At 49.1% G+C, this 16,636-nt stretch overlaps 1 long non-coding RNA gene across 1 annotated transcript in view; it reads right to left on the reverse strand.

Moving 5' to 3' along the window:
* LOC117199849 (uncharacterized) overlaps window positions 1-16,636 on the reverse strand; it is a 100,199-nt gene that overhangs the window by 53,513 nt on the left and 30,050 nt on the right. Inside the window, exons 8-11 of the long non-coding RNA XR_007479194.1 lie at window positions 14,453-14,500; window positions 13,973-14,027; window positions 10,253-11,874; window positions 1,942-2,237 (exon numbers count right to left, since the gene is read on the reverse strand). This is a non-coding gene — a long non-coding RNA (uncharacterized LOC117199849). The remainder of the gene's footprint in view (window positions 1-1,941; window positions 2,238-10,252; window positions 11,875-13,972; window positions 14,028-14,452; window positions 14,501-16,636) is intronic.

Below are 16,636 nucleotides of genomic sequence, written 5' to 3' on the forward strand. Positions count from 1 at the left end.
GAAAAAAAATTGTCAACCTGCTGAAAAGAATTGCATCCTCCTAATATGCCAGGAGAAAAGTAACAACAACAACTTTGTCAATGAAACTCCAGGGGAAAAAGAGCAAAGCAATAATAATAATGCAAGGCAGCTGAAAGCTCCCGGATTTAGAGAAATCCCGAGTTTCGGCTGAAAATGACCCAGCTTCCAGCTCTTTGCAGGTCACGTGTCACTTAACTTCCTTCAGTCCACTCCCTGTGTTGGGTCCCTTATGTCAGTGTTTCTCAGACCTCAGTGTGCACCAAAATCCCCTATCTTTTTAAAATGCAGGTTCTGCTTCAAGAGGTCTGAAGTATGGCCTGAGATTCTGCATTTCTAACCAGCTCCCAGATCATGCCAGCACTGCTGGTCCAGGGTCCATACTCTACGTAGCAAGACCTTGTATGGTCTCTGTGACTCAGGCACCAAGAACTTGTTCCTTCAATATGGAATCAATGTGATTGTCCACAATACACAAAAATCCCAAGAAAACGCTGACTCATACACTCCTGGCTTTGCATTCATCTGTTTACTAAACTGTCTGGAATTCCTGATCGGATTAGAAGACAACAACATGAAAACATTAAAATGTGCTTACTGATGCCTATGATTTACTACAAAACAAAAGCTTTACGTTCACTGAAAAGCAGATCCTAAGCCTTTATAGATATGCCTGTTCTTCAGGGCAGATTCCACACAGGTATTTGCTGAATTTCTCTGATGGGTGCAAGACAGGATTGAAATTAAAAGAAGCTTAGCCTCTGGCGGATTTTGATTTTAGTTCCATCTAAGGAGGGTTAATGAGACCTTGGACTTGCTTCAGGATAGCGATCAGTGTGTAACACAGTACTGACTCTGCAAAACCCTCTCCCTCTATCTCAGGTTTCCTGAATTGAATTCTTGTTCATGAATATAGAATAAACTCACACGCACACTGTACCTCCTTAATGCCTCTCAAAATTTTTTTGGAAAATACGTGTGCTTCTAAGTCCAAGAAAGACAGGAAACATATTTTCACACCAGCTTCGGGTCCCTATATTAAGAAAGTACACATTGTAAAAGAACTTTCCATGGTCAGTGTCAATGTATGAGGGTTAGCACACAAGTTCTACAGCACACTTAGTAAATAAATTATGAGTTAATTCAAATGTTCCTGGGAGAAGAAAATATCTAATAGGTTTAGCAGGAAGCTCTTGCCCACATCAGCATCTGTGGGACCAGGAGCACATTCACTGTCTTCTGTGGAAGCAACACTTGCCTTGATCTTCCTTTAGACACAGCCCCGGGGTTCTTGGGAAGTGCCGTTGATCCATCCAAGAGCCTCATGCAGGCTTGAAATCAGGGCATGTTCTTTCCTTCACCCACTCCCTCTGATTACATTTGATTATCTAGCCCCATAACAAGTCCGATTCCAGGGTTCTGGGGGTGTTCACCTTATGTCTCAGACCCCTCCCCTCATCGGCCCCACCGGCCCAGGCCCCTGCTCTCTCACCTAAGGTACTGCAGTAGCCTCGCACCTGCCCCTGACGTCGTAAGTTCAAGTCCCTCTGTGCCGCTGTCCCAAGAAACTAGCCACAGCACAGGTTTGATCATGTCCCAGCCGCCGCCTCCAGGACCTTCCACAGGCCACCCAACTGACAACAGATTTCTCCATGCGGACTCAGTCCAGCCTCCCACCTCGTCCTTCCTATGCACCCGCGGGAACCCTGTGCTGTATTATTCCCTCAGTGGCGGGCTTCTTGCCCACCCTGAGCCCCTGCTCTCAATCTTCCTTCAGTCTAGGTTTTCATCCCACCCTACACCCAATCTTTGCCTACTGCAGTCTCACTCATCTCAAAAAGTCCATCCTTCATCCACAAAGCATTTCCTGAGCCCACAAATGGAAATTATTTCCCTCCCCTTTAACGGTGGCACACAGCTTACCATCCGCCCCATTCTGCCTCGTGTGGCAATGGGTCTTGTCTTAGTCTCCATGTGTGGTCATCATAGTGGACACACTGCCAGGTCCCTCCGTGGGCGATGGGACCATGAACTTGTCGTGGACAATGCACAGGGAGTGGAAGCGATGTGTGACCCTCCTGGGTTAAGTGTTGAACTGCTGGAGCGAGCACTCCGTGTCTCTTTCTTCCCTGATCCTGGGAGACCTTCAGGGTTGGAGGTGGTGGCTGCTTTGTCAGGCTGGTTCCTTGAATGACTGGTGAGCAGAGACCCCAGCTGACCTGCAAGAGACATGCAGCATGTGTGAGAAATAAAGGTTGGATATTTTTAAGTCATTGAGATTTTGAGGTTGTTCCATGCAGCTAGGAATTTTGCCTTTGCATTAGAAATATCTATGACATCTAACACAGTGTGAAAGTGTGGAATTAAGTTTAACCCAACTGCATCCAGTGTAAAATGACAAGGCAGGAACACCAGTGAGCAGGCAGGCAGTGTTGCCTAATGGTCAGGGGCAGGCCCCCTGGAGTCAGGCCGCCATTTCTCAGCTTCACGATTAGAGCAAGGGATCACTACACCTAAGCTTCAGTTTCCCCATCCATGAAGGGGATAATAGCACAACCTCCATCAGAGGTTGAACCTCCAGGTTCTAGTGAGGATCAAGTGAGGTAATGCATATGTACGTTGTAAACAGCCAATAAGTGTCAGCCGTTATTAGCCGTTGTTATTATTAGTAGTAGTAGTAGTAATGCAGTCAGTTTCCCAGTAGTACAGTAGTACTTAGTGAAACTTAACTACAGGGCTGGACAAAGAAGAAATATCTGGAAATCAAGTAACGTTAGGACTAGCATCCCAGCAGCCAGGGACGGAAGACTCCGCACTGAGGGACCAGCGCAGAAAAGGCTGCCCAGCCGCTGCCAGCCTCCTCCAGTGGCCCCCAGTCTGCTAACTTCAGGCAGCCCAGCTGCTGAGCCCTTCACAACTGAAGGCAGAGGAGCCAGGAGGCCAGCTGCGGCCTCTCAAGGACGCCAGTGGCTCAAAGGACATCAGGCCCTTTACCCACATCTGCTCTCAGAGGCCCTGATTTTAAACTCCACGAACAAGATGTATGTGTTGCTACCAAAGACAGAGCATAAGCTAATGTCACCAACAGGGAAGAATAATAAGCAAATGTGTTAATTAAGGCTAATTAGTCTTCTATTTTTATCTCTAATCATTTCTTAGAACCAAAGAAGAAATCATTATAGTCCATTGTGTCTCCAGGGAAAGATTTTGTATTTGCATTTTTACATATGGGCTACATTTTCTATGCCATGCATTTTATCAGGATCCTAGGCACAATAGTTTGTATACAGTTACCTGTAGTCACGCCTAAGTTCTACTTACGCTAACATATATACGATTGTCCTTCTTGATAACAGAATAAACAGAGCTCAAATTTCTTCCTTTGCACGTGCTCACTAGTATTTGTTGAGTGGCCACAATCCCTGCCCCCAAGAAGGAGATGTATTTATTTATATTCATTCTAGAAAGAGGTTCAGACAAGCGGCTGACGTGGTAACTCAGAAGAATTCTGACGGACATGGAGAAGTGCCTAGAGGATGTCACAGGGCTCTGTGCTTGCCTCGGGTGAATATTTTTATCATTGACTTGGTTGAACACGAAGAAGAAATACTTCTCAAGTTCACAGAGTTACCAGTGGGAGAAACAGCTACTCTAGAGGTGACACATTCAGGATTCAAAATGTCCTGATTATGTCATCTAAAACACAGGGCTAAAACACAGCTGCTACCACAATGAGGAAGCTAATAAAAATAAATGCAAAGTCCTGCATTTAGGTTCACAGAAGCCATTACACAAACGCGATCACAATGGTTCATGTGAAAGACGTGTGGGTTGAGCTTGGCTGTGAGCTCAGAGGGTGCCCACCACGCGGGTGTTTCCCCACGTGTGAGATGCAGTACTGGGCCACAAGGACTCTGTCGTGGACTTCAAATGGGTACCTCAGTGGACAAGAGAAATTGAGAGGAATTAAGAAGGTAAAGTGTCTGTAAACAATCTGAAATGAAGAATAAATATTTAAACAGAAAAATATCAACAAATGACCCAAAAGTACTATAGATGTGTTCAAAAATATCAAGGATTACGAAGTTGAAAATGGAGAACACATGTTCTATCTGTTCTGGAGGCTGGATGTCAACTTAGCAGGACATGTCTCATAACTAGCGCCATCCAGTGTTGGCAGAGGGGCTTAACAGAAATGAGCTTGTCCTGGAAGCTCCCATATCAAAGTGGCCTTAGCATTCCTCAGGGATCTGTGTCAGGGAGAGAGGCTTCCACCTTGGCCTTTATCCTAAATGGCTCTATCCAGGCCTACACCAGAGCTGTGAACGGGATGGACTTATTCTGTCATGGAATTTGCCGTCTTCTTATAAGGACACACTTTTAATTCTATAATGGAAAACAGTGGAAAAATAGAATTTGCTTTACATACATTCACCCTAATATATATTTAAATGTATAAGTATATAAAACATATTTTTTAAAAAAGGTCAATCTGTTTACCAAGGATTTTAGCTCTCTCACCCAATTTACAAACCAGACCTTGCTGTGTGGTGTGCTACAGGCACAAGATGCTATGGCTGGGTCACGAGCAGTCGTTCTAGAAAACTGGGACGCTGGGCCACCCTGTCACATAGTCTTCTCCAAGCCCACTGGACAACAAATCCGTTGAAATCCCAACGTGAAAGAAGTTTACGCAGCTCTTTTCTCCTGTACAATAGATGCTCTGTCGAGTAGTGTGTTCCGTGCTGTGACAATTCATTCCTGCACTTGTGACAGGACCGCCAGCTGATTTCACTATGCTCAATTAGGAGGAAATGCATATTTTAATCTGCCCCGTGGTGAGGTCACACTTTGCTCAGCGGCCTTGGCAAACCAGCCATTTAACCATTTAGGTGGGTGGAGGTTTCCTCACCAGGATGTCATTCAGCTGCCAGCAGCCTCTCTATTCTCATTCTGTTGCCAACACATTTCCCGGGTTCCAGAGTATAAACAATTAAAGGCCACTCCATCATTCTCGGAGCCGCTGCGCTGCAGCCCAGCCCCTTCGGCTCCACCGCCGTCCTGGTGCCGTGTGCACGCACCTGACAACGCCTTTCCCTCTCTCCTTTCCTGGCCTGGGAGGCCTGGGAGCTCAGCATGGAAGCCTGCACATGGTCTTTCTGCCTGGGCTCTGTTATTTCTACCCCCAGGCCAAGGATAGAATTCAGGGCCTGTCTTTGAGGGAAGTGGGAAATCTGTGCCAGCCAGCCCGGCTAGCTCAGCTCTGACCTTGGAGTCCAGCGCCCATCCTGGAATGCCCGCTGCTCGTGACTCCTTGAACTGGCCATGCTCACAGCCATCTCCTCACCACGGGCCCCCTTGCCCCTACAGAGAGCAAAATTATGCCCTCCCCCGCTTTAATTTTGTTTTCCAATTAGTGAGAGGATCCCCTTGAGATATGTGTCTTCCTTTCTTTCCATTCCATCTTCCGTCTTCCATCTGGCCTTTTAGATTCCTTAGATCGTCAGATGTACACACACAACCCTGGAATTAGGGAGGGTGAGCCTGGGGTGGAAATCATATCTGGTGGACCCATATCACGCTGGTAGAGGCAGGTGGTGTGCTCCAAGGCTTGGATGGACCTGGACTCTGATCTGAGAACTTCCACTGACTGACTTAAGTGATTTATCCTCTCTTAAGTCATATTCTTCTTAGTTTCAAATGGGAAGAGTAACACTCCAGGCCTCAGGGTTTCTGCAGATCGATACACAGTTACCTAAAGAGCTAATGTTTATTGAGCTCTGTCCAGTGCTCCAAGGAAGTGCTGATACGGGTGCATCATCTCATTTAATTCATGGACCGACCCTCTGAATATCCCATTCTACAAAGGTAGACTGGCCCTCAGAGGCGTTCGCAAGTAGCCTGAGTAAGGGAAGCAGTGAAGGGCTGAGCGTGGTGGGCTGAAAAATGGTGCACTTTGTTCTCTTCCAAATCCCAGAGATCTGGGCTGGAGATGACAGCTGGACGCTGGAATGTAGAATCCCACAGGGTCAAAGCTGAGTGTCCCAGTGGCAGATAAAATGTCCACAGAGCGTCCTCAGAGCCAAGCACTTTCTTCTGCCCATTTTGGAACTAGGAAGAATTCCCAGATTTTTCATTGTCCCATTTTTTTTTTAAAAAAAAAAACGGATTCATCCCAAATAGCTTCCTCTAACTCTGCAATTGACAGCCTAGGGTCAGGCTCAAGCCACCAGCCGGGGCCAGGCCCAGATGCTCTGGGTTTCTGTTGACGGAGCCGAAGTCACTGACCCCTTTGCGCGAACCTGCCTAAGGACCCAGTGCAGACAGTGGGGTGGGGACCAGACAGCTGTAAATTCTGTGCAAGATTATCCCATTTCCGACGCTTTTACAGAGTCTGTGACTTGGGGTCGCAAGGCCCCTTCACTAAATCACCACTGCTCAAGGCTGGGGGAGGTTCCAGCCCCAGGATCCAGGGCTGTTTTTTTTTTTTAAGGAGATCACAGGCGCACACATCCTTTCCTTCTCAATTCCCTTCCCATCATGCTTCCTCCTGTTCTAGGAACCTGCCAGAACTACCTTGAGTTGCCTCATTGGTTGTCCCCTTTGCCCGTTGTGTGATTTCTTTTCCTTTGAAATTCAGTGTGGGGAATCGCTCCAATAGTAATGAGAGGAAGGGAGAAAACAAGGGCTGGCTCCGGCTCAGAAGGAGCTTGATTGACTGCTCTGCTGTCGCCACCTTGAAATTCTGAAATATTTTCAAACAGGGGGCCCCAGAAATTACATCGCTGGTCCTGGAGAGAACAAACATTTGTTCAGTACTTACTCCTTCCTAAGCTAACGGCTCCCAAACTTTACTACACATCTGAATCACCTGAGAGAGCCTTTAAGACTCTTGCTGCCCAGGCCATACCCCAGACCAATGACATCAGAATGTCTGCACCTCGGTATTTTCTGAAGATCCCCAGGTGTTGTGACTCAGATGTGCAACAAGGTTTGGGAGCCACTGCTCCAGGCTCTCTCACAAGAAGAGGTGTTATTACTTACCTGGGGCAGCTGAGGGGACAGGGGCCCAGAGCAGCTCAGCAGTGTGCCCGAGCTCACGCCCTATCTTGGGGAACGTCAGGAGTTGAATTCAGGCTAACCTGAAGCCCAGTTCTTTTCATTCAGCCACAAGACTTAAGCCAACCTGCTCTGCAGTTCGTTAAATTAGGTCATTCGTAAATTCTACTGGTTTCTGAATAAGATGATCAGGTAACCAGGCCTTTCTACTCTTAGGAAAGTACTCCTAAGCATTTCTCTTGATGTTGGCAAGGAAGAGCAAGAACTTTTCACAAACTGTCCACACATATCGAGAATTCACTGCAGGACCTGCGGGCAGCCATCCAGAAATTTCCCGCAGGTAGCCAAGCCACAGCCACCTGGAGCCGGTTCTGTTCTAGGGAGGAAGCTCCTCTGACTATCCCTTGTTGAAGGCTGTCACCTCGGGGAAGGACACCTCCTTTCAGAGGAAGTCATCAGGCCTCCACCAGGACGCCCTGGATCTGCCCTTCGCGGCCCGCCTCTCCCAGATCTCTCCTTGTCACGTCCGGAGCCCCTGAAATCTGCAAGACGTGGGAGAATCAATCCTGTTCCTGTGCAAGCCCTTCTCTCATTTTCGCCTTTTTCCCAAAAGGGGATTTTTGTACAAGCCCCCAGGGGCTCCAAGTGCATCTGCTCCGTGCCCATCCCTCTTTCTGACCCAGCCCCTCCCCTCAGCCTCGGGTGGGGTGGAGAAGGGCATGGGGTAGCTCCCACTGCCGTCCCCCTCGTGCGACACACCCAGATGAAGGAACAGAAGACGGCAGGGAAACCTCCTCGCCCACAAAGGCAAGCTTCCCAGAAGTCACTAGCCCATGAGACAATGGACCACCGGCCCGCACTCCTGTCCCCGACCCAGAGGCCCCCAGCCTGTGGCTTAGGAGCTCAGTATCCTTGTAGCCTGAGGGTGAGTTTCTAGTCTGCTCGCCTGGGCTTCTCTCTCTCTCTCTTCCTCTCTCTCGTCTCCTGATTAACGGGCTGAACAGTATGACTGCTTCAAGCCTGTTTGTGTTTACTTCTCTCTTGTGTACGCAAGGTGAAATGGCCACGGTGGACCCTGTGCCACCCTCAGACCTTCAAAGGAAGGACGCCAGGAACTTCAGAGGGCGTCGGGTGGAAGGGTCTGAGGAGAGCTGTGCAAAGGAAGTCAGTTGTCAAAAGCCCGCTTCCTCAGGCTTAATTTGAGTCTTTGGAAAAAGAAGCTAAATTAAACAGGTGCTCAGGGATTATTTATCCTCCCCGCAGGAACTGGCTTTTACACTGGATGCAGAGCTTTCCATGTGACGAAGATGAAGTCCAGGAAAATGCCCAGACAGCTGGTTTTCAGAGGCCTGGCCAGAGTCACAGCCGGGTGCGGCACCGGGGGCGCAGGGCCTGGGTGGGGCTCTTCTTCCCCTCGTGGGCCCAGCCCTTGACCAGCTCCTCTCGGGCAGTCTAAAGAACGTGGGCCTCTCCACAAATCTGCTTTCCTCCTCCCAGCCTGAGACAGGACTTGAGGTAAACAGGATGGTGCCACAGGCCCGGGTGAGGCCGGTGGCCGATGGTCATGGTCAGAGGTGCTCAGAGAGAGGGGCCCTCCCGCTCCAGAGCCAGGCAGGCAGGCAGGCAGGGGGACCCTACAAAGCTACACCCCCATCACCGCTTAACCAAAATGCACCCAGTTTCAGTGTCTGTGGAAGGTTCCACAATGCCAGCCTAATGGGACCAGTGAGCACCATGGTGTTAAAGGTACCTGACATTTGCTAAGAAATGTCCCCCTCTGAGTCCATGGGGCCCAGAGAGTGGACGGAGGTCTGGATGTTAATATTCCCGTAGCTTTAGTAGTCGGAATCCACCATCATATGCTCTTCCCAGACGTGCTGGTGTCTTATTAGAAATGCAGTAAATAGAATTCAGTGCTATTGAAAAGAAATCCAACAGACTCTAATCTAAAGAATGCCATTTCAGGAAAATAGCAGCGACTTACAATGTACTGCCCCTAAAATGGAAAATCAGTTTTAGAACATTGTAAACTTTTAATTGCACGCAGCATGAACACAGATTTCAAACAGAAAGGAGGGGAAGGAGAGCTGACATTAAATGAACACCTTCCATTGAGGACCAGGCACAGTCATATTACCTCATTCCGTCCTCACAGCAGCCAAATGAGATTGGAGTTATTTTCTCAGAGTTAAAAATGAGGAAATTGGGGCTTCCCTGGTGGCGCAGTGGTTGAGAGTCTGCCTGCCGATGCAGGGGACACGGGTTCATGCCCCAGTCCGGGAAGATCCCACATGCCGTGGAGCGGCTGGGCCCGTGAGCCACGGCCGCGGAGCCTGCGTGTCCGGAGCCTGTGCTCCGCAAGGGGAGAGGCCACAACAGTGAGAGGCCCGCGTACCGCAAAAAAAAAAAAAAAAAAAAGGAAATCGAGGCTCAGCAAGGAAAAGTATCTTGCTCAAGGTCATGGGTAGAAAGTTGCAGAGTTTGGATTTGAAATTGGGCCCATTTGGCTCTAAAGCCTGTACTCTTTGTATCTACTGTGAAGCACATGCGTGGGAAAATTTCCTTTCTTCCACAAACTGGCCCCAACAAATGACACATAGGTGGTTCCAGAAATCGGTGGCTTGACTGTGGCTGTTTTGGCTTCTCCGTATTTCAGATCCACTTATGGTGCAGGAAACGTTGGGCTTGATGCCACGAGAGAGAGAAAAGAAGGCACAGGAAGGTTCGGCTGCAGTACACGGGCCTCTCACTGTTGTGGCCTCTTCCGTTGCGGAGCACAGGCTCCGGACGCGCAGGCTCAGCGGCCGTGGCTCACGGGCCCAGCCGCTCTGCGGCATGTGGGATCTTCCCGGACCGGGGCACGAACCTGTGTCCCCTGCATCGGCAGGCGGACTCTCAACCACTGCGCCACCAGGGAAGCCCATCGGCTGGCGTCTTTCTAAATTGCATTCTGGAAGATGTTACCTTCAGCAGCTTTTCCAGAACATATTTGCAAAGCGGGTTTTAATATGCCCCCCAAATTCCAGAACCTTGACCACCTTCTACATTTATCTCTGGTAATTACCCTCCGCCACACGCCACAGCTGCAGCTTGCTGTACACTTGGTATTTGCGATTTCCTGACATATCTTGTGAGTTTCGGCTGAAGCAGTTTCTCCTTTCTGGAATGCTCTTACCTTCCACACCCAGCTACTCTCCCCTCCTGGCAGCATTCACACAGCCAGTGTTGTCTGAGTGTTGCCAAGAGCCGTGCAGGGCGGTGCGATGCAAGATGAGCGATTTCCGTGGCCAGCAGGACAGCTCTAGAAGTAGAGACAGTCTGGCAAATTGCAAGACCGGTGTCTTCCTCCCCTGTACCTAAAACCTCGTGTTTGAACCCTCTGGGGCTCTTGAGTCGGTGTGTCCGTCTCTCCCCGCCGTGGTGAGTTCCCAGAGCCCGGTTCCTTCTGCCTCCGGCTGAGCTCGGCACTGGCTTTGCAAACAGCGGGCGGCTGGTGAACGTTTGTGGTATTTAATTCTATGATTTCAGCACACGAAAATGTTCTCCTTGAAGCCATTTACCCCTTCTCTGTGGAGTTCAGAGTTGAGAAGTTTCCAGAAAGTGTAGGCAAGGTGGGCAACCACTCAGGCTGAGTAAACAACAACAGCCCTCCCCGTAGACACGGGCCAGCAGAAGCTGCTCTTTGATTTTGCAGTTTGTTTTGCCACTAGATAAAGAAGGAAGTCCAAAGAAAGGCCAACGTGCAAACAGTACTTCCAAGGTATTTATATCTGCAACACGATTCTTTGTAAGAGACCACAAAAGGAGCCGGCTCAGCTCTCACAGGCCTTCTCTCCGCTCAGCTGCTGCACCCGGCACCACTAATCACACCATCAGGAGGTAGTGAGACCCCCCGCATCCTCCACGAGGCCGTCAATTCAGCCTGGCTTCGGATAAAAAGACATGAGTTCGCCTCAGGTAATCTCGCACACACACGCACAGCTGCCACATTGCACGGTGCCTTATGACCCAAGTGCCACCTTCGTGTGTCAGGTTAAGTCACATCCCACAGCTTCTTGGATCCGAGAAAAGGGACTGGGCCAGAGGGAGCTGCCACATTTCTTTCTTTTCATTCTCTTTTACCTTTTAATTAATTTTCCTAATGCTTCCTTGATATAATAAACCAATCGCCGTGGGCACCTTCTTCTTACGTCTTTCTCCTTCCAAGTTATGAACACATCCAGGACTTTCCTAGGGCAAGTTTCTAGGACTTGGCTGTCTGCCCTCCCCAGGGGGATGCACATTTATGTGTATGGCTCTGTGTCTAGGGTGCACAGACAGCATTCTCTGCCCGGCCACTGGGGGGCTTTTCTTCCAAAACACTGCACTGAGTGGAGAAGGAGCCAGGAAGCAGACCCCCGTCTCGCAGGGCTCTGTGGACCGAGTCTGCTCTAGAAGTCACTGGCTCAGCCGACATACAACTGAACTGAAAGCCTTAGCAGGGGCAGCAGAGCCTGGAAGTGGAGGATGAATTCATTAAGGGAGGGGGTTGCCAAAGGAGATGGAATCACAAGGGGTGTCCTTCCAAGAGCCAGGGAGGGCCTGGAACTCATCTTGTGACGTCATCTTACTCTGATCCAGGCTGTCTGAGATTTCTGTAAGAACTGCTTGGAAAAAGCCCAGTTGATACACAGTGCTCTTGTTTTCAGGCCTAGTGGCTCTTCATGGCTACAACAATGAGTGTTTCCTGCAGGCAAGGACTGTACATACACCGTCTCATTCAATCCTCACACCAGTGCCAAAAGGGGAATAACCGCCCTGTGGTACAGAGAAGAGGAGAGACAGTAAGCGACATCCCGAGCCACAGAGCTAGAAAGTGGGAAACTTGGGATTTGAACCCGGGACTCCCTCACACCAAAGCCAAGTCATCCTCCTGTTAGATACACAAAGTGGTTATGCCCTTGGGGCTCTGGCCTCTATCTGTGATAACATTCTAACCTTCGTCTCAGGCAAAGCAACGTTTGGCCTGTGTGTTTGCTGCCCGGCCTAGAGAGACACTTGCCATTAGGGCTAGACTGAGCCAGAGTCCTTACTAAGACACTCTTAGTATCTTGGCCGATTCACGCCCTTGATAAGATTGCTTCTATGCTGAAAGTTGAACCAAGGTCTCGGGATCATTTTTGACACTGGGCCCGGGGAGTGTGGTGTGGGGACACGTGGCCAGCACTTACTTTGACCTAGAAACATAGAAGCGAAGAGCCCCTTAACCCGTCCCCCTGAGCCAGCCTTGCCCCTGCAGGGACAAGCTGATACGAGCATCAGAAATTCAGCCATGGCGTCAGCTGGAGCTGGTTTTATGAGCTATCGAGGTGCGGGGCCCTGCACCTGTGTAGCTGAGAGCAGAACGTTCACTGTGGAGGTAGAAAAAGCAACAGACGCTGGAAGGGATTCAAGCGCAATCCCCTTTTGTTAGCAATGAAAGAGGATCACGCAGCTTGGAACAACTTTGTGAAAGATAATTGAAAGAAACTCGTGAGCTTCTACTTCACATCCATATCCTTCAATCCTTGGGCTAAAATTCCACGGACCCAGTGAGGTAAGAGGCTTTATTTCTCTCCCCACCAGCCAAGATTTGCGTGGGCTTGTTCAGCTCTCCCACTCTCCCTGCCTTTGGCTTGGCCATAGCTAGGAGAAGGACTGGATCGCAGTGTTGCCTCCAAATAGAGCTCTTCTCAAAATAGAGCTCTTGCTGGAAATTCTCCTTTAAATGTTGCTCTCCCCCCATGTAAATCAGAAACTCCAGGCCTACCTGTTTAACCCTTTTCACACCATGGCTATGCCTCAGCTCCCCAAGAACAGAGCACGTCGTTGGCGAAGGAAAGGTCAGGGGTACACCATGAAGTCAGCTCATGGAGCTGGAAGGCCAGCTTCAACGAAACCTCACATAGAGAAAGGGAAAGGAAAACAAAGGAGCAACCCCTGGGCGACCTTTGGGGTGGCGGTCATCGTGCAACACTCTGCTTTCCAGGAAGACACGGACTTGGGCAGACCAAGCAGGGGGACAGGGGCCTTGGTTTCTTGGGGTGGGGGGGTTCGTCTCTTCTCTTTTTCTCCATCTCATCAGAATGAAAGATGTCACTCTGGGGGTCATTCACAATTTCAGAGGAGAACTGGAAGCCAGAGAATTTAAGGATCTACCTGTCACCAAAGCCTGCCGGGTACCTTCCTGTAATCTCCTCCTATGCCTTTTGTGAAGGCTCATGGCCAGGGCTTCACAGCAGGACCTCGAGACCCCATACATTAGCTCAGCCTTGAATTTTGTACGTGAACTCAGTAGGGTCATTTCCATGTCTTCTTTCAACATGTTTTTGGTTTCCGTATTCCACGTACCCTGCACTGACCATACGGCGTGTTCCTAAGGGGGAGAGGTGGCACCCAGCCGGGGACAGCCAAGGGTCAATTCAGGCTGAGCCCTGGGAAAGGAAAACTTGGTAGAACTCTGAACTCACCTTTTTGGGAAAAACATCCCTCTAGACATGGTGAGGCTTATCGTTCCCCATGAGCTGTCCAGTTTTCAAAGCAAATCATAAAGCGTTTGAGAAAAGTCTTATTTGGCTTTGAGACCAGTGTCCTCTTTACCCCACCACAGCTGTTCATGCTCATGCTTAATTTAGTACTTTGTTAAATGTCCCCATTCTGTTCCACAGAGGGATCAACTGTCTTGCTTCGCCCTGGACTCCCCTGCCTGGGAAACCTCCCATTGCTGGGCAAAGTGGGATGATGTGTCACCCTAGCAGGAAACAGAGCCAGGACCTCTGGCTCATGCAGTAGCCACCCCATTTGGAGGCTGTGTGGTCGAGCAGACAAAGCACTTACAACGAAGGGTCAAGAGTCTTGGGCGCCTCTGTCAACTTACTTCTTCACTTTAGGTCAATCCATTACTTTTCCTGTGTTTCAATTCCTTCTTCCACCTGTATGGGGGGAATAATACCTATTCACTCAATTCCTAGGATGCTGTAAGAATTAAATTACATAGTAGCTGCAAAATAATTTGACTTTATTGGAATTGGGCACTGCCCGAACCTGAGTGGAAGACTGTGCAATTCTTAACCGAGTCTATCTTCAAGGCTGGGCTGCCTCAGGACCAGAACAATAGCTTAGGTCCCGGTTTCTAGCCTACAGCAGCCCAAGGCCAAGGAGAGGTTGTGTATCAGAACGTATGATGATTGCATGGAAACGCTGCAATGTCATCGACACCCTACAGCCCACATTCCCCATTCAGCAAAGGTCTTCTGGGATTCCGGTGGGAGCTGACAGGGAAGAGGGAACACAGCTTGCAGTAGCAGAAATTTTATTATAATTATTATCGTGATAGGTCTGGATTAGACTGCCATACCTGACTCTCCCGCCTGTTCATCCACTTGATATCTTGAATCTGGAAGGTCTGGGACAGAGGAACACACACCTGAGTGAGTGAGAGAGTGTCTTTGTCTGCTGTCTATTTCTCACACACACACACACACACACCCCTCTATGAAAAAGTGCTAATAAGCCCCACTCATGTTCCTGCCCCTTCTGGATCCCCTCGGACACGGCCCCGTGTCTGCTTCTCCGTGTGCACAGTCACGGTGACCTCTTCATTCGTTAACCACGCCCGGCTTGCTCCTGCCTCAAAGCCTCTGCTCTGCCTCTTCCCTCTTCTTCTTCTCCTTCTTGTCGTTCAGGTCTCAGCTAAAAGCTCCCCTCTGTGGAGAGATGTTTCCTGACCATTCCATCTAGAGTGGCCCCATCTTCCCTTATTTTCTTTCACATAGGCTTTTTTTTTTTTTTTGTGGTACGCGGGCCTCTTACTGTTGTGGCCTCTCCCATTGCGGAGCACAGGCTCCGGACGCGCAGGCTCAGCGGCCATGGCTCACGGGCCCAGCCGCTCCGCAGCATGTGGGATCTTCCCGGACCGGGGCACGAACCCGTGTCCCCTGCATCGGCAGGCGGACTCTCAACCACTGCGCCACCAGGGAAGCCCCACATAGGCTTTTATTCATCAAACCATTTGTTCCTCCGTCATGTTTTCGTTTGCTTATTTTCTGACTCCTTCTTATGGTAGAGACCGACGGGTACCCCCTGCTATCCATTCTCTCCTTCTTCCCTAGTAGCAGAGCCCAAAATTTCAGTGAGGCACATGGTCCCCCAGAACAAGACTGCATATCCCAGCCTCCCTGGCAGTGAAGTGTAGCTACACAACTCAGTTCTGGCCAATCAGATATAAGTAGAAGTGTCCTAAGAAGGAGGAGGAACCCTCATTTTATCCTTTTCTCTTCTTCTCATTGTCTGGGATGTGGGCACAATTGCTAGGGCTTACACAGCCATATTGGACTCTGAGGTAAAAGCTTCATGCTAAGGACATCACACTACCAAGATAACAGAGTCCTGGATCCTTGATGACATCAGGATGTGGCCCTACCAGCCCTGGGTCACATCCCTCTGGACTTGTGTCATGTGAGAGAGAAGTTTGATTCTAACTTGCTTAATCTATTGTTATGTTGGGTCTTCCGTCATTTGCAGCTAAACTGACTCCTAACTAATGTCAATTCCTCCCTCACCCCCTTACCCTTCACTTGACAGATCGTAAGCTCCTGAAAGTAAGGATCTTGCCTGCCTTGCTCAACGCCACATCCCCAGCACTGGAATAACAGCTGAACGCACGTTGTAGTCGTTTGGCAAATGTTTATTCAATGAACTGCTTGCTTTTCTCTCTTATTTAATTTCCTCCCCCTACTGGCTCCGTTGCCTCTCTGCACTGCACTCTTTAGTTCTCTTTTAACCTTCCGCAAATCTTCTCCTCTCTACATGTCCCTGAAACGTAGGCGTTTCCCAAGTTGATGTCCTTGGCGGAGGCGGAAAGTACCAAGCTGATGTCTATATTCCCACAAACCCTTCCAAGTGAAACTGCCCTTACCATAGCCCAGCTACGGCCACGTATAGTAACTCACGCTCCTGCCCACTCCTGATTGGGCCAGGGGTTATCACGTGACTCAGGGGCAGCCGATCCGTAGGCTTGTCATTGGCTGTGCCCATGAGATTCCCTCTATCAAGAATCTATTTTTGTTTTCATTTTAAATTTACTTTATACGAAAAACATTAATAAATACACAAAATAAAAATCACCTCCCCCAAATGTATGCCTGTTTAGCAATAATATGGACTTATCCTCTACACATTGGTCTGCGGCATAGAATACATACAGGTCAAGAAATGCAGATTTATCAGGGACTGATCAGTGTTCTTTGAATGGATGTCCCATAATGTATTCATAATTCCCCACTGATGTAAAAAGCATCCTGAGATATACAGATTTCCACGCTTGTAAGAGAGTTACTGAAAAGTGGGATTGCTGACTCAAAGACTGTGCATTTAAAGAATTTTCATAAATGTTATCAGATAAATTTCCAAAATTGTTACACTCCCACGGACATACGTGAGAATTCCTAATCTCGCATTCTCCCTTTAGCGCTGGCTATTACTATTTGTAAAAATTTTGGCCAATGAGCTAATAAAAGAACAGCATCTTGTGACATTTGTA

The sequence above is a fragment of the Orcinus orca genome, chromosome 9 (assembly GCF_937001465.1).
Source record: "Orcinus orca chromosome 9, mOrcOrc1.1, whole genome shotgun sequence".
Lineage (NCBI taxonomy): Eukaryota > Metazoa > Chordata > Mammalia > Artiodactyla > Delphinidae > Orcinus > Orcinus orca.